Source organism: Nesoenas mayeri, assembly GCF_963082525.1.
Source record: "Nesoenas mayeri genome assembly, chromosome: 1".
Taxonomy (NCBI): domain Eukaryota; kingdom Metazoa; phylum Chordata; class Aves; order Columbiformes; family Columbidae; genus Nesoenas; species Nesoenas mayeri.
In genome coordinates this window covers 76057181-76084817 of record NC_137541.1, presented here as the reverse complement: position 1 = coordinate 76084817, position 27637 = coordinate 76057181, and positions in this window count along the sequence as shown.

Genomic DNA, 27637 nt, shown 5'->3' with positions numbered 1-27637 from the left:
GAGTGGGATAACAGCATGCACATAACTAAACTACAGCATCTCTGCTGGTGAGAAGCTCAAGCAAAGAGAAATCTAAAAACGTTCTCATGGCATACTTAACAACAGTATTTTATGAAAGATCTTTTAAGGAACAAGTGTCAAAGGAAAGGTTCATCTTGTAAGTGGACACGAGTATGTCAAAAGTGCTAACTAGAAGAGTATGTTTATGGTATAAACTTGCTAATTGGTTTCAGAGGCAGTGTGTATGTATAGTGTAATCTGAGACTTGTTACATAGATTGTGTAGCAAATAATAAACTACTGGCTACTCTTACAGCAGCTTTTCCTGCAACTTCAGCTTTTCCTACAAAGCATCAACTATAATGACCAGTGCTCTAATACTGTTAGAGCATACAGAGGTTTTTTTTGAGGGTTTGTCTGTTCTTATGCCTGATGAAACTTCAAAATAATATTCTTGTATGTCCAGTGTTGTCATCTTGCTCTGTGGTATGTTCCATGTCTTACTGACTTCTGCAACCAGTTTTAATACAGCTGTTGTAGTGTCATTGGAAAAATGGAAATAGCTGTACAGCCTAAAATGAGTCCTTTCTGCTAAGCTTGATGTTGAAGTGAGACATTAAAGCCAAGGCAAATTTAGTGAGTATTTTGACTTCTGTGCACTTTTATAGCCCTTAAAAACAAAAAAAAACAAACCACCCATCTTGATCACATGATTTCCTGCAATTGATTTATTCCCAATGTTGAGAACTAATACAGATTTTCAAAGAGCTCACAAAGTAAAGAATGGAAACTCTAATCTTTAAACTTGTACTTCTTTTTAAGTCCATAGAGTAGCAAATTGATCAGAGTATCCTTTGAGAAAATATTTATCATCAGTTTTACAGGAGGAACTTTAGATTCTCTTTTGCCATCCCAATCCCATCATCTGTGTGTCTGACTTGTTACCTTACACTCTCTAGCACTTAAGATGCAAATGGTTTCTGTTCATTTCAAAGGCATTAATCAAACTGAATCCTATAGATGCACTGAGATGTTCTTTCTGTGTTTTATTCATGTTACTTAATTTCATTAAAATGGAGGCCAAGCATGTCTATGAAATTTATCTGTAACAGTATTGTTTGTACTGCTAATACTTATTTGCTCAGACCAATTGGACAGTGTGTGAACCTGAGTCAGAGCTTGAACATGTCTGAATTGGTAACTTGTGTCTACATTTGCCTCTTCTTATGCAGATTTCAGATTTTTGGTTCAATATATCATTTAAAAATTTCTATCACTTTATTAACGTGCTTAATTTTATTTAAGAGTTCTCTTCACGGTATGGAATACAATACATTAGTCCAAAATAAACTTTCTTTGAGGACTGTAAAGATATGTGGTGAATCTTTGCATATGCTTCAGCAGTGTGAGTTGCCTGGGAAACTATGAGGAAGAATCGTCCTTAGGACTTGAGTGTGGAAGGTTCTTCTGTCACTAAACTGGATTCCATTACCCAGGACTTGTCCTTTGTACTTTTTGATAGGAGCACGAGGATCTCTCTGTGGTCTCCTGTGCTATAGCAAGCCCTCAGGAAAGAAGCCAATCTTCTGACCTTCTGTGCTACCTTTGGAGAACTGTGTGGTACCACATTACCTGCCTCTTATACTGCTGCTTTTTCTGGTTTGATCTGGAGAGCAGGCTTAGAGAAAGTGCAGTTTGTGATTATGGGCTGACACTTGGATTGATACCCTGCTGGCTGTTTCTTCCTATTTTTTATTAAATTAATTATTGACAGATTTTGGTCAATGAGTATTGAAACTACCGAACATCTCAAGTCACCTATTTTATCTATCCTATACCTCCTGCAATCTGTATATGAAATGAGCTGCCTTGTACACGTTTAACAGGTGTGTGGATTTTATTTGAGTAGGAAAAAAAAAAAAACACCTTGAAGTATGGATTTATGTAGGCCTGTAAAAATATGTTACTTTGTCAACTTTCGCTATTAAAGAATATGCCATATGTAAGTGTGTTGGTCTTAATGTGAGATGCTCTCACACTCGGTCAATAAATGCTCAAACTTATTTGAAGCATCGGAAATGGAGTTGGTAGAGAGCAAGGTAAACTGATCTGGTGCAACTCACTTTGAACCATAATCCCCGAACAAATATTGTGACACAAATCACTTTTAAGTTTGCTTTTGTGTTTGCTTTTTCAGGTTTGTGACAACTGATTTGTATTGTATCTTGAACTGGGGGAAAGTGATGCACTTGTGACAGTTCATATTAAACACTAATGTGAAAACCTATTTACATAGGTTATTCATATGAAACTCAAGTTGACTTTTTCCACTATAAAGACACTGGTCCCAGGCTCTGAGACACCCAGTTGCTTGTTTTAATGAGTCAACACTAGTTGACTTCTGAGACTTCAACCCTGCCTGTGTACATCTACCTGTGATGCACTTGTAAGTGAACATGACTTGATTACAAATGCATTAAGCATTAGTAACAGGGGATGCTTTTTTCACTTCAAGAAAAACTTTTGGAATGTGTGGAAAACTGGAGTAGCTCAGTAGCTCTGAACTTTGTTAATTGTGAAAGTATTTAACAAAGAAAGGGATCAAGATTTGTCACTGACTTAGGGCTTATCTGAGTGTCTGAACTGTGTTCTTGTTAATGATGATACATAAAGAATCTGAGGCTTTCATTTTCTATGGAAGCATCTTCATTCTTTAAGTCAGTTTTGAAGACCTAGCTGATAAAAGCAGCGTGGTCTGAATTAAGTGTTGGCCTTGCTTTGAGCAGGAGGCTGGGCTCCTGTGTGTTCTTTCAGCCTGAAGGGTTCTGTTTAGTTTATTTTTAAGAGGCTTTTGTACCACACAACCCCATCAGCTGATACTTCCAGCAATTAAACCAGAGGTGGAAATAGATCCTTGCTCATAAGTGGGTTTTTTTATAATATGTTTTTACTTAACTTTATAGCACTATTACTGGATAAATGCAGAACATCTAGGACTTCTCTGAGTCTCTTTTTCTGTCTACTGCAGAATCTTTGTTTAAAGAGGTGTGGAGTAGGGCAAGTTGATGTGACCCTGCTCAAAATTCTAGGGTAAGTTCTCAGCTTTCCAGAAACTGATGGGTTTTTTTTTTCTTTTTTTATGGAATCTAATGATTCTGTAGTTGAATTCAGCAGACGAACTGTGTTTTAGGGAGACTTGTCACAGATGTATAATCTATTGACATTCCCGATGAATTATTTAATGAAAAAATAGCTATAAACATGGTGAACATTAGAGATTATAATGCAAAATGTATTGACTAAGAAGAAAAAAGGTATTAGTCAGGGTACCTCTAACAAAATTTGATTTATCCATTCGACTGATGAGACCTGTAGTGAGTTAAAAATACAGACTTTTTCTATAGGAAAAGAGTAACGAGATCTTTTTCTTAATTGGTGTATGTGTGTACTTGAGTAAGGTGCATATGGAGAAAAACATATGTCTGTTAATGGATCCAGTGTTTCAGATCAACTTGCTCACATACTGCTTCCTTTGTGACAGGAATAGTAGAGTGGGTGTTCCTTCATGTATTTAGACTTAGGCAGCCTATGTCACGATAAGCCTGTAATTCACTAATGATAACTCTGAGACTTACAGAAATATCCCACGCTGGGCCCAACTTGATAAATCAAGCTTCAGCTACAAGCTTTGAAGTGGGAACAGAACAACAGTTTTTTAATGAAGAGGAATAATTGATTAATACCCTGTCTTTCACCAGGTGGTATATCACCAGAATTGTTCTTGAAATTAAATCTGTGATCAAACCATTCCCCTGTCACTTTATTTGTACAGGGAAGGGGTTATTTCTGTTAGAGTGCTGACATAAAATTTTACGCTCTTGATAAAATGAATGTTGAAAGCTTATTTTCTTCCTTTCAATTACCTGATTGTTTTAGAAAAAAAAAAAATCTAGCACATGCTATCAAGAGAAGGGAGAGGAAGTTAATGCTTCACTGTTTTACTTATAGAGGAAATAACCTTGCAAGAAGGCGATAGTAAATGGAATAGAGATGGATGAAACTTTATAGGACTAAGAACACAAAGTCACTAACTGGTCACCTGTACAAAAATACTCTGCAACTGCAGCTTCAGTTCTTGGAAAGTTTTGCAAATACCTGAGCATCACAGCATGTATTTAATTACTTATGTCTAGGCACCTGAACTTCAAAATATTAAGTTTCTTCATTTTAAAATCAGTAAATTGAAAATTAATTTAGTAGAACCTATACTATGAATCAAGGGGAGGTTTCAAAGTAAATTTCAGGACAGCGATATATTCTGGCATCCTCTGCTGCTTGTTTAGTCATATGCATCAATAGTTATCAATCCTAACAATAACTTGGTTTCTAAATCAAGATGGCGATTTGGAGTCACTGCAGTGCCTCAGAATTGTTTCTTGAGGAATTTTTGGTGTCTCTTGCTTCCTGATTTTGGTAAAAATGTAAGAGTTGATTTAACTACATTCTAGCTTGCATTGGAAGCTCTTAGTTTAGCTCTGTAGTCTAATCACTAAAAAGCAATATATTATGAAGTGAAAAGTGACTATTGACATTTGAACGTGGGACTCTTGAATATGTAGACATTATGCTGATTCCAAAGTCAGTGAACTGATGCCAGTTGAGGTGGGACATGGTGGATCTGAGCCACTCCTCAGTACTTTTGAAGATATGATCATCTGTGCTGTGGAAAGCTGGTGTGTGGTGAACACAAGTTATTGTTTGTGGGAGTAAGAGAACACATAAATTGCTCTATATTGGTGTATTACTGGATTTCAGTGTGAGATTTTCTTGTAGAAGACAGATGGGAATAGAAGAGTTAATTGTAGTAGGCCCTGTGTCTAAAAGGGTGTGTAGTTGCAATGCTTTAATTTGGAGTTGAAATAAACATTGTAGTACTTCAGTGCTACCAGCTTTACAATAATATGCAGCCTCATTGCCAGAGCTGTTGTAAAAGCAGTTGTACCGGCTTTTGTAAGAAGGTCTTGGAGGTCAGTTAAGTGTCTGCCTGGGACCAGTAAGCCCTTATTACTGACCAGGCTGTGAAAGTAGGTCATACTACGCCTTCGAGAGACTAGTGTAGTAGTATCAGTTGCAAGCCATTCTATTCATAATTTTGGAGGCAATGTGTGTTGAAATGCACAGTTTTTTAGGTGGAAAAGGGTGTTTAAAGATCTGGGAACTCTGAGGTTGTCAAACGTTTCTGTAGTATACTTTGGCCACCTTTTAGCCACTTGTGTCAGTAGTCTGCTGAAACAAATGGCTTCTTGATGGTGTGTTTCTCTTAAAAGGATCAATTGATTAAAGTGTTCATTAAAAGTTCACTAGTCAAACAGCACCTATAAATCCTGTTTTCTTTTGATGTAACTTCAAATACCAGAGCATTTGTGTGCTTGTATGTATCTTTTTGAAAGGGGAAAAAGAAGCTTCTATGCTATCACAGCAACACAGAGCTTTCTAGCTATGTCTTTTCACATACGAATTTTACACTTCTTTTACAGTGACAATTTACTGTGGAACAGCATGCTTTATTATTGGCAATCTTCTTAAAAGGGCCTAGATTAAGAACTCTGACCTACAGCTGTTGTAAATAGAAGTCCTTTTGTTATATAGCCTTTTAAAATTTCCCTTTTTTGTGTTAATTGATTAAAATATGTACTGTGTTGGCTGGAGTTCCTGTTACTAATTGGATAAAATGAAACCATAGGCTAGATACAAAAATCAGCAACATAACTCCTTGTTGAGAAGATTGACTATTATTTTGATGGGCTCTGCCTGTTGAGGGTATGTACATATGAGTGTTTTAGCCCTAAGACCCCTGAGATTGACATGCTACTTTACTAGGTCTGTCTAAATGTTACAGAACAGATGGTTAATTCAAAAACAAGAGTATTAAAGCTGAGTAGCTAAATCTGATCTCTGAAAAATGAAGTTGCCAAAACAAGCTGCTGTATTTGATGGTAGCTGCTGAATTGGTCTTTTGTTTGATACAAAGGCAAACCTCAGTCTAATGCCCAAATGCAAAGAGATTGGTCACTTCAAAGATTTTTTTCAGCTTTTAATTTCTCTCAGAACCTATAGCTTGAAGCAGTAAGTTGCTTATATATTTTAGGGCTCCCAGAAGAGAAAAAGTTGTATTTCAAATCCATTGTCTTTCTTCTGGGCTTATCACTGTTGTCCTGGGGTTTAAAAGTAACCAAGACAAATTGCAGAAGTGGAATAAAGCTGACACCTGACTTTTAACTTGCCATGATTTGCCTTTTTCTTCTACTTAGGTGGTCAGTGGAAAGAGAGGAAAAAGTCAGACTATTAGAGGAAAGGATTATTGTGTTTACAGGTAAATTCTTTTTCTTGTCAACAAATAGGATAGATATTTTGAGACAGGTGGTATGCCACAAGAAACCTTTTGGTCATCTAATCTGACCTGCACACCACAGATCAGAGTTATCTCTGAACTAGGGCTAATAGTAAATGAATTTACACACATGTGTACCGATACAAAAGGGATTAAAGCATTTATTTTTCTGCATTCATCCTGTTGGGATTATTCCTTAGTGACATAATTTCACACTAACCTACTTTCCTGCTTTCAAACGAAACAGATGAGCAGCCTGATGCTGTTTATCTCAGCCCTTGGAGGTTTAAATACTTATGGATCTTCTGTGAGCTGCTGGAAGTTATAGTCACTTTTTAGGAATCTCTGACCTCACAATCCATTTTTTTTTTATGGTGGATTGAGTATTTATCTTAAGAAGAGGTTTGAATGTGACATTTGGGGTGTTATTTTTCAGTTATGTGATGCTCTAAGATGAGCTATTACATTTTTTGGAAATACTCTATCTTGATTGAAAACATATGACATAAAGGTAGCTTGATCATTGTATAAAACTTGGAGAAAACAGTGAAATTATTTGTGTACACTTCTGCCTTGATAAGTGCCTTAAAGTTAGAATTTCAGGCTTTCAAATCTTTATTTGCTTTTGCTAGTTCTTTTCATGTTTAACTGTGTATGAAAGGTGTCAGGCAGACAGGTGGAAACTGAATCCTTCCATCTGTTCAATGTACACCACAAGTATTGCACTCAGAACTGGGCTTGCTGGGTACGAATCTCAAATATTTTTATAGAGTGGATGTTGCTTTACTTGGCCACGTTTTTAAATGCTCGATGAAATCTTGATTTCCATGGGGCTTTTTGTAGAAGAATGAATTGAGTTTTTTTTTAAATTCTCCTTTTCCAAATTGGCCTCAAGACCCTTTTATTTCAGTGACTTTGACAGTTCTGTTGAAGCTATCAGCCATATCTTTAGGTTTCTGGAGGTCATGGTGTTGAGATGGGCGAGTAATTTGAAATACCATCTGTTTTTCTGATGATATGTGATTAAGGCATAGGGCTAGATATTTCTACCTCAAGGTCTTGCTCACAACTTGAAATGGCCCCTTCAGACCTAGTGAAAGAAGTTCAGGAAGTAGAGAAACCTTGGTAAAGCTTGGAGAAAGCAATACATTAGGGAAGAAATTGGCAGAGGCACCAAAGTGTCTGTGAGCAGACGGAGTGTTGTCATCAGCTGCAAAATCAGTGTAAATACTTCCAGAAAATTACTCTTTCTCTGCTCTTGCCAAACACAAGGAACAGGAGCCATAAATACCCTTGGCAAACTGTTGTAGCTGCCAGTGAGCATCCTGCAGTTGTAATCAACAAGTTGGAATTCTCCCTTGCAGCACTGGGCAACAGCTGCTGTGGAAGCATTGCATTAGTGGTGATAAAATACACCTTTTTGGTTCTTGCCTAAAGACAATGGATTTTTACAGGTAAACATTTCACAGTTCTGCTGCTGTGCTTTTCGGGGGGGTCATATCAACAATAAAAATGAGTTGGTTTCTTTTTCGCTATATCTATGTACATGTGTATATGTTATATAAGAGTATAGAAATTATAAATATTCAATATATAGATATATATATATATGTGTGTGTATATACTAGATCACTAATGTATATGGCATCTGTGTCTCTCCTGAACTGTTGTTACCCGGGAAAATGAATGTTGGAGTTGAGAGTGTAAGATCGAGAGTGGTTTAAATTCAGAAATCTGTTTGTTCTGATCCAAATTCCATTTCCATGGAAACTGGAAGTTTAGTACTCTCACTTGTTAACTTAAGCTGCTTGCTGGCTTTGGGGAAACTAAGTTGTTCCCTTACACTAAACCTTTTGGAATCAAGAGTTGTGTTGTTATATTAGCACCACATATTTTGTCGAGATGGAGAAATTAGAATTACTTCATGTATTTAATTTCTGAGAGATGCGTAGCTTTAACTGCATACAGATCAGATATCTAAGTGTTCAGAGCTCATACCAGGTTATCTAATAATTGAATTTTCACGTACATAATGTATAAGATCATAGTTTCTTTCCTGATGTGGACAATTACTTCATTATGGTGGTGCAGTTTAACAGATTATGAAGCAAACCGTGTTATTTTATTAGCTGACTGTCCGGTAATGCAGGTGTCCTCCCTTGCCTTGTACCAGCCATAGAATGATGTGCATGCGTCAGCTGCAGCAACAACTGACACATACAGACATCATGAGTCTGCACTCAAAGTGACCCTGGGGCTCAACTGCACCAGCTCATTATGAAAATTTAAGTTCTGGTTATGCTCTTGCCAGGAAGGCGGAGCTGCCAGGCCCAGTCTGTGTGGAGTTTATTATGGCAGAATGGCTATGCCAAACCCAGTAGGTGAAGACTTAACATTCTAGAAGAAGCCCTGAAGGACCTGGTGGCTCTCCATGCTTCAAAGTGAAATGGGGTTGTTGAGAAGATCATGGGGAATATGAAGAATGTCCCACTGTGTTCAAGATGAGAGTTGACAGGAAAAACTTGCAATCCTTTGGTCAATCAGTAAGTGTTCTGTCTTGTGAGAAGGTAACTTTCCTGTTCTTGAAGCTTTGGCTGGTTAAGTGAAACCTTTTCTTATTAACTTCAATGTACTTTGTCAGTGTTCCACTTTGGCTTACGGCTGTTTTAATCACTGCAATTACTATGTAAAAGCAAGTGCTCTTTATGGATTGGCACTTTTGTATTTTGGTAGCTTGTACCATTCACTTCAATGCACAAGAACATGACAACAGTAAAAGTACATTGAACGTATGGGGAAACAGCATTATGTTAGAGATTCGTAGCCAGAAATGTGTTTACTTTTTCTTTGGTGTGGAATAGGAGTGTAAAATAGTTCTTTAGTAGTGCCTGTGTGGTCTCTGTGGGTGGGTGTTTGAGGCTTAAAATATATTCAGTTGTCAGTCAGGGCAGGTGACCTGCTTCCACATAAGTGATATATTCTGTGAGCTCAACTGGCACGCAGGCTGTCCTGGATGTGTATGAACAGAAACCAAATTGCAGAAAGAGCTCTTCTCAGTTTTTTTGTGTAGTAATGTGGCAGTTTGAAAGATGATAAGCTGTTTTGGGAGGTAAATAGTACTACTTTTGAAATTAAGAAGTTAAAACTTACAGCTTTTAAAATAAGCTACTGCAAAGTGCCATTTTGATTAAAAAAGAGTAAGGTGGTTCTGAAGCAGTGCCTGAGATCTCGACTTAGCAGGGGTATCTCCCAAATGTTGAAGAAAAAATTGTTTCCTATTGAGAACTTAGATAAAATTTTGTGCATTTTAGGGTTTCTTTTATCTGACAGGAATATCACTTTGTTCATTGGTATATATTTTTCCTTTGTTATGAGGTTAGTAAACTAAGTAGTTTCAGGAGTGACAAGGGAAAATTGTTTTATTTGGACATACGCTTCTGTCAGGAGCTGAAATCTTTCAGAGGTTTGTCTTCCTGCCTGGATACCCTTTTTAATTCCAGATTTCAGTGTGCTGTCTTGTTTAGATGCAATATAGCAGGCTTGCTTAAGGGGAGATTGTCTTGGGAACCTGCAGCATTGTTGCTGTGATTACCTTGTCTGTCAGCTCTTGAGGTAGAAGGTTCCAGGTTTATTCTAAAATATGGAGACTCTTCCCTGGCTGTGATTGCTGGAATTAAATTGGAATTTACCAATCTAAAACCAAGAGCTGGTAGCAAAAAAAAAAAAGACATGCATTTTTCTTAGAACACAGATGCAGGGTTGGGAGAAAGCCAGAAATAACCACAGCTGAATAATTCCGTTGCTACCTGCAAAGACTAGGCGTAGCCAAGAAATCTTGTTCGTTTGTATTAAGAGTTTAGCTTTGTGTTTGAAAGGTGTTGTCATAATGATTTGGCAATCATTGTTTTTTCTACTCCAGCAGTCAGTCTAAAAGGTGAAGACAAGTTTTAAGAAGGTACGTGTACAAGGTAAACTTTTACTTGAGGGGGAAAATGCTCCCAAACTACCTGCAGCTAAATGCAAAAACAATAATTAAATAGAGCTTCTAATCTTCTTTAAAATCTTACTGGAAGTGCTTTAACATACTGAAATCCTTTCCTCCTGCTGGCATTTCTTATCTTGTATGTGAATTTAAATAGTAACTATGCAAACCTCAAGTAAACTCAAGCACAACATTTCTTTGTGTGTAGCAGGTGTTATTTAAAGGGCCAAGCCAGGATATCTGTGTGCCTGCTCAGGGAATTATTCAGCTGCTGCTTATCTGAGTAAAGAGGTTATTCAGCTGCTTGTTTCATCCCTGATGTTCAGTTCTCCCATAATTACTTGACTTCTCTTATATAGGCTGCAGATTTAAAGGAGAAAAAAAAAGTAACAATGGAAAAGATGAGTATTGTGTAAAAAGCCTTGTGTGACTGATTCAAATTCTTGTGAGGCTTTATTCCTCTCACAAATGTAAATAAGCTTATGTTGTTTTCACTGAAAACAGTTTTCTGTCCATGTTGTACAATGGTCATGCAGTTTAACAGGTGATGTTTACCAGGGATTTTGTTATTTATGCTTTGTTCAGTGTATGTAGAAAGCTAAGATGTAGGTAAACAACTTGAGAAATGCTGAACTTTTTTCCATTTTTTCCACCTCCATGTAATATGTCTAGATAATAGACACAAACTTAATAAACATGATAAATGAAGTAGTTTTGGTTTCTGGTGCTATTAGTTGTTGATACCTGTAAGTACCTATCTCCTCCACCCAGAATCTAAGAGCTAAGATTCTCATTCACGTCATTCCTGAACGTAATTTCCTTGCTGTCACACTACTTACATTATACTACTTATTTTTAGAAAGCTCAAGGAGTGATGTTGTAATTGAATTACTGTGAAGAGTGATCTGATCCATTATCTAGCACATACTCAGTCCTGGTCAAATGGCTTTTAATGACATTAAATAATAACCTTATCAGTACTAGGAATATACATGTTTTCCCAGAATCATAGTTTAAGAATGACAAGCATAGAAAAAACTAGCAGCATCTCAGTCTTGTAACACAGCAGAATGCAAGGAAGGCACTCAAGCTTTCTGGGTCGTAAACATCTGGCCATTCTATCCCTAAAGTAGATGGGGGCTTGTATTTGGCTGTGACTGATTTTACTTTGTACGAGGACCTTGTGTAGTATGCTATCAGTGAAAGCAGACAAAATGTAAAAGTTCTTTCATGCCTCTTGTTTCTTCTGAATGCATGCAAATATTAGTTGTTGCAGACCTGCAATTATATTTGCTTTCAGAAGACAACGACTTCTAGCTCCCATCTTAAAGAAACTAAAAGCTCCTTTTGCTGAAGACAATGAGTTCATTCACACCTTGGATTAAAAAAAACCAACTGTTTTTGTCTTGTTAACTAGCTTGAAGTCTTATCACAGAATGGTTTGGGTTGGAAGGAACCTCTGGAGATCAGGTTGGACTAGATGATCCACAGAGGTCCCTTCCAACCCCATGCCCAACCTGCATGTGGATTACTTCTTTCTGCTGCAAAAGGAAATAAAATTTCACTTTCCTCCTTCTTCCAGCAACAACAAAATAGGGTGAATGATGATGAATAGATCCTAATTTGTGCTTTATCCAATGAGCTGCATACCGGTAGACACACCTTTCATCTTTTTGAGATGGCCAGTGTTTAGAAGAATGGAAAACTGTACTTTTACGTGCTGCTCAGTGTTTTGCACGTGGTTTCACTTTAATGATTTATTCTTCATTTTGTTTTGCCTCCAACTCACTTTAACATTTCCTGGAAGGTGTTCCAGAATAGAGTAGCTATGGGGAGGCATATGTGTGCTTGTCAGAAATACCTGATTTGTGTGGTCTTGAAGACTCGCATTGCTGTCTGTGAAAGGCAACTCTGCGAGTTAAGAATGAGCTGGTTTGCAGTTTCAGTAGTCATGGATATCTGTGTCCAGGTGCTTACCAGGGCTGAGGCATATTTGGTGACAAACACTTTAGTTATGTTTTCCAGCTTTGTCTGTGTTGACTGCTCCAGTAAGAAAATAGCAGCACTCTCCTGTATCTTCCAGTTTCTGTGACCTTCTTCAGAATATAGCTACAATTAAATTACACAATATTCCCCGAAAATAAAACAAACAGTTTCAGAACAAATATGAGGCCTTGGTACTTATTTTTAAAATGTTCTTTAAGCTTTAATAGTTGTTTGCTGCTACCCTTATCTACAGTCATGCTGAATAAAGCTATAGCTAAATGGAAAGTTAAATGTATTCAAGAGGTGTAAATGTCTATATCTTATTTGCAGTCTCTCAGACAAAGCAAAAGTAACTATAAATAGTGCTATGGCAGAAACTGGTTTCTTGATGAACAGTGTTGCTTCAGCAGACAATGAACTGGTTCATTCTAAAGTGGTCGCAGTTGTTGACAGCAAAAGACTTTGTATTTGAATATGGCATGTCTTTTAGTTTATGTGAAAACAAGTTTGAATGTTAAATATTTTCTGATATTTTGGAGTTACTGTTGCTCTTCCCATTTTCTTCAGGTTCTGAGGTTATTTTTTTTGGGAGGGTGTAGGTATGTATTATTGCTGTGATTTTTAAATGAAAGTAGGTGGTGGTCTACATACATGAGAGGCTTTCTAAACTCTGAATGCTCAGACATTGTGTTTCTTTTTGGATAAAACATGCACAAGAGGATTTCTTTTCTGGATACGTTGTTTTATTTTGTTGAATGAACTTTCAATTCTAAATGATGCAATAAAAGCAAATATTTTCAAGGGGAAATGATGGGGTAGGTGTGTTTTACCCTTCAGGTTTCCCTGTGAGGCTGTTGTCTATGCCTCAGATTTCATCTATGGCAAACCTCTTGCTATGATCAAGGGCTTTTCTAGGACTAATATGCCACAGTATTAAATATTGTGGAATTTTTGTGTACATATAAATTATATTTATAGTTCAGCTATGCAATGATATCCAATGGATGATATACTCTAAGTGACAGCAGTCTTGGTTTTATTGCATTAGTCAAGTAAACCAATTTCAATTAATGTTGGGTAGGAAACAAGTTTGAAACAGAATAACTTTTCAGTTGGATTGCTACCAGCTTGCTATGCTGGCAGTACTACTGCAAAAATGTAATAATTGTTCATCTTTAATGGCAAACAGCCAAGAAAATGCTGATTCTGATTTTAATGCATTTCAAAAACTTAATATATTAACAATTACATAACAACCTATTAACAATTACATAACAACCTATTAACAATTACTCATTAATGTTGTAGCTTCAATAGCTTGGGAGGCTTTGCTATAAACTTTTTTTTTTGTTTTATTTACAAGAATCAAATATTAAGAATGTGGGGTTTGGTTTTGTGGTGTGTTTTTTTGTTGTTGTTTAATTTTTTGTGTGTGTGAATATATGATAGCTTAGTGGAATATTTCTTACCTGCATACTCTTTCTTTATAATAAAGAATTCTTTTGGAGGTGACTGAACCAACATTTTTGTCCTGCCTTACTTCCATCCTAAAAATATTTTATGGGAAAAAAAAGTGTAGTGATGCCTACTCACTTTTTATGAAATCAAATAATTGCTCTCATACAGGGTATTATGTCCCATGCAAAGTATGTGCTTTCCTACATCAAATTAATCTCAAGGGCAAGAAGGTAAAAAATGACTGGAGTAGAGAAATAAGATTTATATTTTCAAATGGAGGGAGGAAAAAAACCATCAAAACCCAGCAACAACACAAAAAAACACAAAATCCACCAAGGAATGTCCTTTCTAAAAGGTATTGAGACATTAAAGTGAATAATAAGGGTGTCTGGACATACTAATGCTGGTGGGATTTGATGTTTTTTCCTCTGCTACACATCAAATATAGATAATTCTTGTTGTTCCCAATCCTCATCACTGTTTGATATGGCCTTTAAAAATTTAGCTATCTCTTCTAAAGATCTGGACTACTTAAACTTTCATTCCTCTTCTGAAAGTTTTTCTGTTTAAACAAAAAAGTAACATTTTACTCTGCTGTTGCCTGGGTGGCTGCAGATGGTGCCTTTTGCCTTCTTAGTGGAAATGACACTTGGTATATGAGCATGAATCCAGTACAGGGAGAGGATGAGACTCCTGTTGTGTTTTGATAAAGACCTAGATTTCAAAAACGTAACTGCTTTCTACCACTCGGAAAGTTGTCCTGGGTTGTATAATGCTTTGCTGTCTTGGTGAAATGTTCTGCTGTAGCCAGGAGTGCATCACTTCCATGCTGTCACTGGTGATGCCTGATGCCACTTGCTGCTTCTATCAGCTTGGTGAATACTTGAAGAAATGCTATTTTCTGCCCTCTGCAAATATCACTGGCACAGTGAGGTGAGGAGATATCTTAATTTCTGAAGCAGCATGCTCTCCACATGCTATGTGAAACCTTTAAGTTTGGAGCTTTTTTAATGCAGTGGTGTAAAGTCTGTGTATCAACTATTAGATTTTTCTGTCAATTGTAGCAGTCTATTACTTGTGGTAAGGGCAGACTTGCTCCTGAAAGTGCTGGTAAAAGGCTGTGCTTTAAGCAGTGAATGCAGTCATGTTTGATTTCTCTGCAGCACAGGTTTGAAAGCCAGTGGTCTTGAGCTGCATGGTGGTTGTTGTTCTCCCCCTCTCATTTCATTTCTGAATGCCTCCTCTGAAAGTTTATAAAATCTTATTGAAGGTTTTGCTGATTACATTTTGCTAGTTCTTTTGCAAGAATTATTAGCTTTCCTGTGATAATTCTATCATAAATACAGAATTATTTGAAAACTACTTACTTAGCCTTTATATCTCTTCTTGTAGTCATGCCTGACTCGTAGACCTGAACTAGCACAACTACACTGGTGGTGGAATAGATTTGGCAAAGGAAACCAGTACTGACCTAAACTGTTAGATTTTGGGGAGCAAAATGTCTTGTGTCAAATGATACATTGTGGTTGCAAGTTTAAAAGTGCTTCTGCCGTGCTTTCTTTAGCACAGAGCATCCACTTGGCAAGTCAAGATTATTGAAGTGTTGCTGCCCTTGTAGCTGGTTTTAGAACTTGACTCCAAAAAATTAGCAGTAGTTATGTTTAAACTCTTTCTTAGAAATATAGAGAAGTCTCAACACAGGCAGCTGGTGCTATGGCAGAAAACCACTTTTTATTCTACAATGTAGAATTACTTAGTTGTAGTCGATCAGGTGAAAAATCAATACTTTGTGCTTCTGTCTGCAAAGAGAATAATTAGTCGCTGCAGCTGAATGTAATATTGTGTCCAACTGATGTATTGTATTATACAGTGAGCTATAAGTTGATACTTTTATCTTTTGTAGAGCTGAATAAAATTTTCATTCTTATTGATCTATTTCTTCTTTCTAGTTGAAGAGATTGTCTGATCTTCCAGTGATTATAAACAGTAGTAGCTAGTAAAGATGTGTGAATGTTGGTTTTAACTCAGACAATTAAGATGTCATTAATGTATTGAAAAGTGGTGCATTTTCTAGCTGTAAAGTGGTGTTTTTACTTCATACTTAACATTAACCAAATATTACTTAATTTTTCGTTAATCTTAAAAGCTGTGTAAAAGTACTTTAAAGCTTTTGATAGTTTTAAACTGTAAACATGCTAATACTAAGTCATTAGTTGGTGCATTCTTAACATAGTTATTAAAGATTAAATATTGAGTTGCAGCCATGTGTTTTTTCATAAAACATTTAGTTAAGGAGGAAGCAGTATAGATTTTTTCACTTGATGAGACAAGAAAGCACATGGAGGAAAAAAAATCCAACAACAACCAACCAAACAAAACCAAACAACAACAATGGACTCTTTGGGGATATCCATTACTCTTTGTTCCCAGTGGAAGTTTAGGTGCTGATATGGCATTTCCGTAAGGACCTAATATGTGAAATATTGCCTACTCAGTGGCATTACGAAGGCTCTTTGTGGGTGCTACACCACCCTGCTTGATTTCGAAGTGGATGCTATCAATAGGATAGTTAGTGTTTTATGCTGGTTTCTTTGGAGGTAGAATTGTTTTATGTCAATGTGGGAATCAGCATAGGGAAGAAGGAACTGAATAAGTTCATGGTCAGTGTGTGTCTTGAGTAAATATAAACACCTTTATGTGTGAATTTTTTTGTTTAGCTCACAGCTACAGAAGATCATAAATTAGAAATTGGGGAGCATTTAAAAGTAGAGCAGAACATTGTGATCCAGTTATCTGTGTAAATGATGAAAAGAATGGTGTGGAGGTGGGATAAAAGCATGTGGAACACCTGTGATGCAGAAACACTATAGATGTCTCTGAAAATGATGTCAATAGCACACACTGCTCCTATTTTGCTCTTGCAGCATTATAAACTGCTTTAACATTGGAAGAAGTGAGTCTGAATTATCAGTACATATCTACTCATGGGGGAAAAATTGAATGGTATTATAAGAAGAGAGGATAGGTGAAGTATCCTTCAACCAGGGAAGTTATCTTCTTAGAATACAGGGGTGAAGTACCTGTCTCACTACATTATCTTTAACATTTCAAAAGAGACTTGAGACTAAGGACTTTGATACACTGAGTTACAGTAGTTTAACAAGCTAATATGCATACCTTTGTGGAGGTTCTTAACGTGTTCTCATTAAAGTTAAAATGCTTTAGTATGACCTTCTTTGCTTCCCTTTTATCTAGTATATTTTACCTCATACTTGCGGATGGCCAAGACTAGTAACCGCTAGCTCATCATGGCCTGTTTAGAAGGCTGGTTGGCAGAATCCCTTGGGAGGCAGTTCTGAAAGGCAAAGGAGTCCAGGAAGGCTGGTCACTCTTCAAGAGTAATTCATACTATGGTTCCACTGTAAAACTGCTTGTGGTTAAGATGTGAAACTCTTGCTGCAGTGACAACAAGCCTTACTCTGGCCACTGTGCGCAGTGGGATACTAGGTTAGCTGAATATGTGATCTGACCCACAACTAGCTTTTCTTGTGTTGTTATTGGAAAAAGTAAGCAGTACGTGTGTAAAGTAGAGCTCTCCTCCCTTAACTTTTTCTTTTGAAACCTTTAGGCTAGAGATAGTTGTAGTACTGTGACTTCAGCCCAGTGCTGGCTGGAACACCATTACTATGCTTAATTGCATATTACCTTTAGCAGGAATTATATTTGTGACCTCAGTTAAATGACTCTCCTGTTCAAGTTCTTATTGTCTTCAGTTGGAGCAAGTCTAGCAACTTGTGTACTATGGTGACCATGCAGACAAAATATCAAAGACCCCTTTCTAAAAGGGAGGAGAAAAATTAGGGATGAGTACTTGGAGCAATAGATGGGAGCTGAACAAGGGAACAATGAATTGGATCATTCGTGTTGCTGATGTTAGCCAAAAATGCCTGAAACATATTGAAAGAAGGTATTGACTCCATTTAAAGCAGTAAAGCCAGATAAAATAATTCCCAGCTGATAAATCTATCTTTTTCTCATAGTCGTTGGAATCTGCTAGGTTCAGTCCATTTGCAGTGAGGTTTGCCTAGTGAAGTAGTAGACTGGTTAGTTTGTAAGGCAGTATGCAAGCAGGAGCCTTTATCTTTTCCAGTTTGAAGACCTCCGAAGATTTTTCGGTAGAGATAAGCCCAAGCAATTAAACACTTGCTGAGCTGGTTATAACTGTAGCTGTATGTGTTTTATTCCGGTGGGGGGCATGGGAGGCAAGCTGTTTATTTACCAGTGGTCAAATTCCAAAGTTTTGCAACACCAAATCCTGGTGTACATCTTGCTTATAATGCAATATTTGAGCTGTCAGTCATGGGAGAGCAATTCTGTCATTGGATACCTCAGGTCTGTGGTACATTTTCATTCAAGTAATTTCATTAGTTTCCACTTGGTCTCTTAAGATCCTTTTATTAAATCATATGAAGAATAAAGGAGGAAAATACACATTTTTCTCAAATAATTTGCAGAAAGGTAGCACTGTACTGCAGGGTTTGTGATGAAGAATTTGGACACAACAGAATTCTTCTACTTATAGTTTGGTTAGTTCTGTGCCATGACTGTCTTGTGTACTTGTAGTGCTACTGTTCTGATGTAGCAGCAAGATAGTATTTTTTAAATGGGTTGGGATTACACTTTTCTAGAAACAAGCTGTGCATTTCTTGTTCTCTGGAAGCCTTTTAACTCTCTCTATGGTCTTTGTCATTTTCATAGATCAAAACATCCTATTCAGCCTCATTTGTCTCTGATACTTGCTATTTCAAAAACTGTTTTATTGTTTGGGAATGTTGGTTTTGAAAAATATGCACACTTTGCCATATTTGAATGTTTTGTATATGGACGGGTTGCATTTGCCCTTAAGGAAGAAGCTGTCCTAAGGCCTTAATTAGTTGTTTCTTGGCTTTCATTGAAATAATGGAAATTGCAAGGGAGTGCTAATCAGTTTTAGTGTAATCTGAATGGGATCTGGATCAGTGTTAACTAAAAACATGTCTAAGTCTTGGGATAGTAATTTCATTTTTCTTCCCATGTATTCCTCCCAGCTGTATGCTGGCTGAAGAGTTAGATTTGTAATACCTTATAAAAAATGTTTGCAATTTTGCAAACAAATAACTAGGCTTGGGAAGGAGGAGAAAGGGGTTTATTAAACTGTGTCTAGATGTAGTTGAAAAAGAGCTTTGTTTTGATGAGTTACAACTTTGTCAACCCTTTATGTGTTTCTATCAAACAGACTTATTTTCATACATTAGCAGATCTGGACTGCATATTTTTTTTGGCCACTTATGTTCAGGTTTCCAATGGCTGAGAAGTACTCTGAAGCTGATGAGGATTTTCAGATCCCAATGCATATTCAGGGGGATATATGGAACTGGTTCTTTCAGCCCCCTCTAAGGGTCTTCACACTTCTCCTGGGAAGTGGCAAACACCTGTTGAAGCTTCATGCCTTCCATGAAGCGTGTTGTTGCAGCGAAAGAATAAAACTTTCCATGTGCTGGTATTTACGTGTTGGCACACTAACATTGCAGTACATCTTCACAGCATGTTTGCCTCTAGAGTTTGCAGCTTTTTGGCTTTGAGCTGCAGTAGTTTGATTAGCAGCTGTAGTGTGTGTGTGTGTGTACCTCCCATGTGTCCTTGCAGCGCATGGGACCTTTTCAAAGGGATTTGGGATTTTGCTGGCTGGTGCTCCTAAATCGAGAGAGGTTGCCAAAGAAGTCTGAAAGTAGCATAACAGACATGATAGTATTTATTGCTGTGTTTCTCTTGATCCTTTTTTTTGTTTTGTTCTGCTAATGGCAGCAGGATCTGAATCCTGCTTTTGAACATTGAAGAAAAGCTTTCCATTTTCTCTGGCCTATGTTGAGCATTTAAGTAGTGAGTCTGATGTTCCCCTACAAGAAAAGAAAGTAAATAAGTAAATGTTTTTTCAACTGTAAGGAAAGATCTTTGGATGTAAGTGGTGACTTCTACCTTGGTCTGCCTGGACTTAATGTGAGGACTTTATTAGTCAGTGAGGAAAAAAAACTAAAAAAGAGGGGATTTCCTGACTTGACGTTTTCATGAAGAAAAGGCTTTGGGGTTATAAAGACTGTCTCTGTTTCCACTGTTTCAATGCTTGGAGAGTCTGGTTAGCCTGTAGCTTTATGACATTTATTTACCTTTCCTATACAATATACTTTTTAACCAACCCATTATGTTATTTATTGTAGATACCTTTTTTTGTGGTTATTTTTTTATATGACTTGGCAATCTTGAACAGTCATCTATGAAAATAGCTTCTCCCATCCCATACCTTTCATTTACCCAAAAGTGTAAATCCACTGATTTTTACGCTTTTCGGAGAATTAAAGTACTGAGTGGTGGGGATCATGTTTATGTAAGAAGACTTGGTTTCTTTTGTTGTTTTAGCATTTTCATTTTAACCACCATTAATTAGTTGCATTTCACAACCACAGTGGTTTGAGATGTGAAGCACTGGCCTATACCATAAGCTGAACTGTAGAACATCTTACAGGATAGCAGAAGCAATGAGCTAATAATCTGCCAGGTTCAGTTTTATTTTTTCATAGGGATGAAAACAATTACACAATATGAAGCAACTTGTGAACTGTCTTCTGTTTAAATTAATACCATCTATGTATATTTGGAGTTTGTTTAGTGTCATAGAAATATCTTCAGGGTTGTGTTAATTCCCCTCCACTGTAGGCAGAATATCTTGAGATTTGTCTTATTTTTGCCTTTCTGAGATGAGCAGTCTGACATTTTTCTCTAGCCAGTCACTGAATACATCTGATTTTTCTGTATGTTTGAGTTAGGATCTTTAAAATTAACCCTCTGGTATTGTGGTTGCGTTTTGTTTTGTTTTTCCCTCCCCAGTGTGAGCTAAGATGTAATTGTCATCCTAGGTGATTTAAAGACATAGTCACCCTGTTGAGAACTAGGAACTAAATCTCAGATATGTTTGCATTAGTTGTAAAACTAATGTAATCTTAAACTGTAAAGCGTTACTTTCTTCTTGGTTAATAGTGGCCTTTTAAATGGTGACTTATGTTGCCAATGACACAAATTAAGTTTTCTAGTAGGCAAAGGAAAAACTTGCTATTTACCTTGCTATTGATAGAGTGCTATCAAACAAATAAATATCAAATACTTTAGTCGCATAAATTGTCACTTGAGCATTTCTTGGTAGCTGGGGCTTAGTTGGCACTTATTCTACTAGATAGTAATTACCTACCAGTGAGTGTCGAACCAGAGATCATCATTACTTATGAAACTGTTGTGGGAGTCTTGATTACTTTCTACAAGGCTTCTCTTAAGTTAATGTCTTCTACTAGATAGATTATATGGCTTTACTTACTGTTGTTTGAGATGGAGGTAATGGTTTGTGGTAGAGAACTAATTTTTTCTCAACTTCTCATTTATCTTACACTTGCACCCATGCAAGGTTGAAGCATACTTGAAATTCATTGCACTGGGAGGATTGCTTCAGAGGGTTGATTAAGCTTCTTTTGAAGGACTGCAGCAAAACCTGCAAAAATCAGCTGCTTGTCTTTCATTGACTCACTGCTAATTGCAAGGAAAGAAAAATGTAGGTAGTTTGGCTTCTATTAATGACATAATGAAGAAAAATGAAAGCTCTGAAGAAAGAGAAGTCTCTGATTATGTAATAGCAGTAGCTGTTATAAAATGTTTATTCCTTTGATTAGTAACAATTAAGAAATGGTGTATTATGATCCCACTAATAACACTTCCTCACGTACTCAGGAAGGGGGGACATGACAACACAGGACACACAGATGTTGGCTGAAGGTCTGATGGAAGGTGCTCATTTTCAACAAGGACAAATGGTTGTGAAGTAAGCTAGAAATCTGCAAGCTTTAAGCCCTGACTTTGCAGGTGCCATCTGTGACTGTTTTTACAGCCATGAAATACATAACAGCTGTATACTTGAGTATTTTACCTTTTTATTATCTAGTGTGTGCTTTGAGTTAGAAACATTTGAAGTTCATTGTATAGAAGCTGACTATTTGCAGACACAAGTTACCTCAAAGAGTGCTAACTTAATGAACTTGCTGTGTTATTCTTGTACTGAAATTGAGTTACTTTGAGTGTGTTCCAATATATACAACAAAATGACGTGGTGTCTTCTACTTTTCATGTGCATCAGCACAATAAAACCTAAAGTAGTGAGTTTTTTTTCAAAACTTCATTGAAATAAAGATCTCTTTACATATTGGTGATAATGTAAAGTCTCTTTGGTCCCTGAGCACTTTAACTTTTCCTTGTCTGCAAAAGCCCACCAAGGGGTGGGCTTTCCGGTGTCTTTCATGACTGGAAATATTTTGTTTTGGTATAGTCCTTTCCTTGCAGATTTGGATTTGGTTCCTAACCCAGTTCACTATAAATTGAGGGGTGTCCATGTGGGACAGGAAGAAATGGAGCACGTAGGGAGAGTGGTACAATTTTTGGCTGCAGAGTTGACTTGTGCCTTAAAGTGTCAATAGAACTATGTGCATTTGAAATAGGGAAAAGATGTGCTTGTGGAATCAAATGTGAAGGCTGTAGTGCACTGTATGCAAGATGGCAATAATAAAAGAAAGCCCTGTGGGCCTTTAGAAAAGGTGCAAGTGTTGTCTCTCTCCCACCAGTTTTTGCCACTGCTGAGCTTAACTTTGTCCTGTGCAATTACAAGAAGGTGGGAATTGGGAGGGTTATTAGAAGTAGCTTAAAAGTCTCTTTGCCAAGTAAGGGTAATTGAAGTTAACCTTTAAACCCTTTGGGAAATCATTCTTTTGGATGAGAACTTTCTTGTATCAAAGGGGTTAGTTGAAAATGCAGAGTGATGTTCCTGCTAATGTGAGAGACACAACTGACTTGAAACTGGATTTTTTTTTTTTGTTTGAATTAATGCTAAATCAAACCACTTGAATTCACAAATAATCTGCAGTGACTGTTTCATTGTAATATCTTAATTATTTTCTGTTCCTGATGCGTATTCTGCGAACTAACTTACCTCAGTCCTCCTATGAAAACAGACTAAATCATCAGATAAAGTGATGCTGTGTAAACAACCTATGGGAGTGGAAAAGAATGGTCTTTGCTTGCAAAGATGATGGCAGTCTTTCAGGATTTTTTTAAAATAGAACAAGCTCTTCAGAATTGACTGTAAATTGCTCTGATGTGTAAATATAAAGTGTCTGGCAGTGCCTAAAAAATGAAGAATGGTTTTCTCAAGAATCGTGATGTTGACTGTATGAGTGAACTGAAGGGACTGTTGGATTCTGCCTACATTGCAAACACAGGCTGCAATGCTAGAGTGCTCCTTTGCTACTAGTTCAGTTGTAATGCTGGCTGGGACAGATGCTCAGTGGCAAAGGAAGAGAAATCTTACTTTATTCTTTCACTAGTTTTGCATGCGTGTCCTTAACTACACTAACGCAAATAAAACAGAATCCTATTGCAGTTTTTTCTCAGTTACTGTCAACCAGATTTATCATCAAGGAAAGAAATTAAACCAATGCCACATCATTGTGCTACCGTTTTTAGATACTACCATGTTTGTTGCCTAAATACATGGGTGACTTGTCCAGCTATACTTTTCTGGAGATGTGCATGGTTAATGACATACACATTTTAACTGGAATTGTTCTTTTAAAATGTCTTCCCGTGTTTCTAACCAATAGGATTTATAACAGTGGAAGCTAAATCAGTGCACTTTTTGGTTATCTACAACCCAAACAGGTCAGTGGATATGTGAATACACAGACCTAATAATGATTTCTGCTAAATACCACTTGATTCTATTACCTCAGTCTTTCTCCTTTTAAAAAAAAAGCTTTCCCATACATGCTTTTCTGAGAGTCAGTGCAAAATATTTTGTCATCTGTAGGTATGGCCAGAGTTTGATGCTGTGTTTAAAGAACTAAAAGTCAACTGTACAGTTTGTTTCAAATGATAAGGCAGGCAGGTAAAATGGTAGAGCTGCTTGCTGTCCTTTAAATCTCCAGAGCAGACTTTAATCATGAGCAAAAAAGACTATGGGTGAATTTTTTTTTTTCCATAACACAAATTCTTGTTATGACTTTACACCTTCTCTACTGTTATGTTGGATTGTGAAGTGAGCCTGCATACATCTAACTACAGCAGTGTGGCCAAGGTAGTGGTTCCTAGCAGAGGTCTCTGATCAGCAGTGTCCAGGAGCCTTAGCAGTTCTAAGCCTGCTGTAGGAAGCAGACAAAAGCATGCCTCATGTCAGTAAGCATAGTGCTGCAATGCCTGCTGTTCTAGAAACAACTTTCTGACAAGAAGAGAAAATTACTGGTTTCTGTGCTATTACTCTGGTATTCTTCTAAATCGACTTGTGCAGAATGTGAAAAGGGATGAGGGACTAGTGTAGTATGTGCACAGTCTGGGGATGAGTCTTGATGGCTCTCTGTATCAGCGTGCCCCTTTGATCTTGGATTAATTGTTACAGGGAGCTTTAATGATAGGTGTTGCCAAGTAAAATGTTAGTACTTTGGAGGTAAACAATGTACCCTACCTGTGAGTGTTGTACTTTACATGATGATGTCCTCTTAGTTTACCTGTTGGGGTCTATTGGTTATGTTGTTAAAACAAAACAACAGCAACAAAAAATAACTTCCAGTGTTTTTTCCCTTTTTTTCAACAACTGGAATTCTAAAGGTTTAAAACTGTTTTAAACTAATTCAAGCCTGTTCCTGGAAAAAAAAAAGTATGGAAAGCAGATGCCCTTGACATACTTGCAGGGAGAAAACTGACAGGCAGAACTCCTAAGATCATCATGAAAACTTAAAAAAAATATATATTTTTTTCACTCTTTTTGTTTTACCTATCAACATGATGTTTGTAGCACTTGCTCTTCTGCACTTTACTTGAGCTTAAAGAACTAGGATACCATGTTTGTTTTAGGGTTGGATTTGAAGAGATTGTTGTCCAATTCTTTCCTCTTCCTGAGAAGACATAAATAGTAAGAAAAAGGCAACCACTTTTCTGACTTATGTAGGAAGGGATGTTAATGCTGTTGCTTCTGCTAACACAGGATATGGCTTAAAAAAACCACACAAAACTACATAGGGATCAGAGACATGAGCTGCTTACTTGCATGTGACCACAGGCAGGTGGTAATGTATGCAGGACTTGAGTGCTGTAGTCAAGTTGGCCACAAGCAGACATAGGACAGAATGATGCATTGAAGACAGCACTTGGATGGTTCCTCTGTCAATTCTGTTTGAGGTGTCAGGTTGCTCTGGGGAAGAGGGAGAATAAGCTTTTTTTTGATCTTGCTGTGACTGGCTACCTTCTACAGTCTGTGTGCAGCAAAAACATAAACAAATTGATGCTCCTTTTATATTCTCCTGATAATGTGTCGTATTTCTGGTTTGTATCAGTCTTTTCTGCATAGGTAAGAGCAGTAGCCTGGATGGGCTGACACAATACTGTTACTTTGGGAGCATGTGCTGTATATCAGCAGTGTCAGATAGGACAGAAGAGTTGAGCTAGCAGGAGGGAAAGCTACTTTCTGCTCTACGCTGATGCACCCTTCAATTTTCTCGTCAACCTTTCTTATATTCCATCTTGACATTTGATATGCAGGCATGATCACATCTGCAGACCTTCATGCTTTTTCATGAGACTTCACATGAGGATGCTGTGTGCACTAACTGATTTGTGACAGGGAAGGGTTTTTTTCCTTGCTAGGAGCCGAACACCAATTCCGGATTTATTTTTACATAGGTTATTATATAGCTACTGAAGGATAACTTTTGATTAACAATGCGAGAAGATAATTGGGACCATCTGACCCAGATGTGATGGAAGGCCTCCCTAGCTTGCAGCACCTGATCTCCCTCACTACTCTGTCCAAAACAAACATACCTTTCACCACTACCTCAAGGCATTTAGAAATCCATCTGTACTTTGGATATGATGATTGTGACCTTGAGGCTAATAATTTATAGCTGTAGGCTCCATGTGATGTCTGCAGTCTTTCAGAATTGTTGTTACCTTGATAGAAACATAATCTAATGTTGTGTATCTCCCATTAGCCCAAAAAACTGACCAAAATGTTCTGACCTTGTTAAAACTACAGATATGTCTCCTTGGAGGTAATGACTCAATCTTTTGAGATTACCCCTTCCATATTTTTTCTTTTATGGCTAATTGCTACTTAATTTCAACAAATCCACTTTAAATATTTCCTGCTTATGATTAAGGATGCTGCTTTCCTGTATTTAGAAAGAAAAAAAAAATTTGAAAAGCCAGCTTTATTCCTTTTTTTTAATGATGTTTTTCAGTGTCAAAGTGCTTAGTGTTTCTCCCAAACTTCATTTGAACAGAGGATTACTTTGTTTCATGTGAACTGGGACATAGTTCAGTAAGCTATAGAATAACGTAATGATTTAAGGTAGAAAAGGATTTGTTGCGATGCCAGTTATATTTTTCTTCCATGTGAGTGGAAGGGTCAGAATTGCTTTAGAAATGTATGACTGAAAGAGGCCTCCTGAATTTGAAAGTGATTTCTTGTTCTTCTAAATCCTCATTCTGCACTGCAGATGAGTTATGAAGGTTTAATCGGGAAACTTGGGGGTGGAAAAAAAAAATCAGTGGGAACAAATTCTCAAAAAAAAAAACCAACAAACCAAAACATTTTGTGTTTTCATATTCTCTGAAGTGGTGACTGGCAAGTCAGTCTTGTTCAGTTTGCTTTTGTTGGTAATGCCATAATATATTTGGATGATGAATTGTCTTCGATTCTCCCTTCTTCCATCATCACTAGGAAACCCCTTTCCTCTCTGCTGGGTAGGCTCCAAAGTGTGATGCAAATAGTTGTTTGGGATAGACAGGGATAACAGACACCACATGTGTCTCAAAGCGACATTTGGGAATACAAGAAGGGTCTGTTTGAAAGCTGTTGCAAGCAAAGGAAATTAGGTCTTTGTTTCCTCTGTGCTCTTGAATTTTCAGCCTTGTGCCTTCTTTAAGCCTGTTGATCAAATAGGAAGAAAGCAAATGCTTTACTGTACTTTCACTTTACATGTTGCTTGCCCAACAGTGTATATATATTCTTCATGAACAGATTTTTACCCCGCAGCAGCGTAAAGCTGGCACATTGGTGTGCCTGCTGGCACAGAGCAGCAGAACTGGAGCTAAACAGAGTCTCAGGCTTATGTTTGGTTTGCTGAAGTGATGAGCCCGCTTAGGTTTGTTTTTATTTCTCTTCTTTCCTTCAGGAGAGGGGGATCTTTCCACCTACAAGAGCTAGAAATCTTACGCTTTTTATGCTTTCTCCCTACCATAGTTCCTTACATTTGCGGTGTTTATTTTCTCATGATCTTGGAATGGCATGATCACCTGCATGATTTTACTAGTTTGGAGACACCAAACAGATTATGTAGCCTGTTGTGTGGAACTGGTCATCTTGGTTCACCTTGCTAAGAAACCTGGCCTCTGGGGAAGTCCTTTATTGTGGCATCTCTTAAAAGAAGCTCTTCCTTTCAGCTGCTTGTGGCCTACTTCTGGCATTTGTATGTGTGCATCTCCTCAGAGCCTTGTAGGAATAAAAATGATATTTAATGCCTCTCTAGTTCTACCTACTTCGGTTAATTTTTTAAAAAGTAGTTATTTTGTTTGTTGATGCGGTGTGCTAGGGAGCCTAGACAGCAATTTATATTGTCTCCCTACTAACAGATTCAATAAAGCTAGACCTCTTGTTGGCTTGGCTCACTTCTCTGTGTTCCTGTATCTTTTTGAATTTTA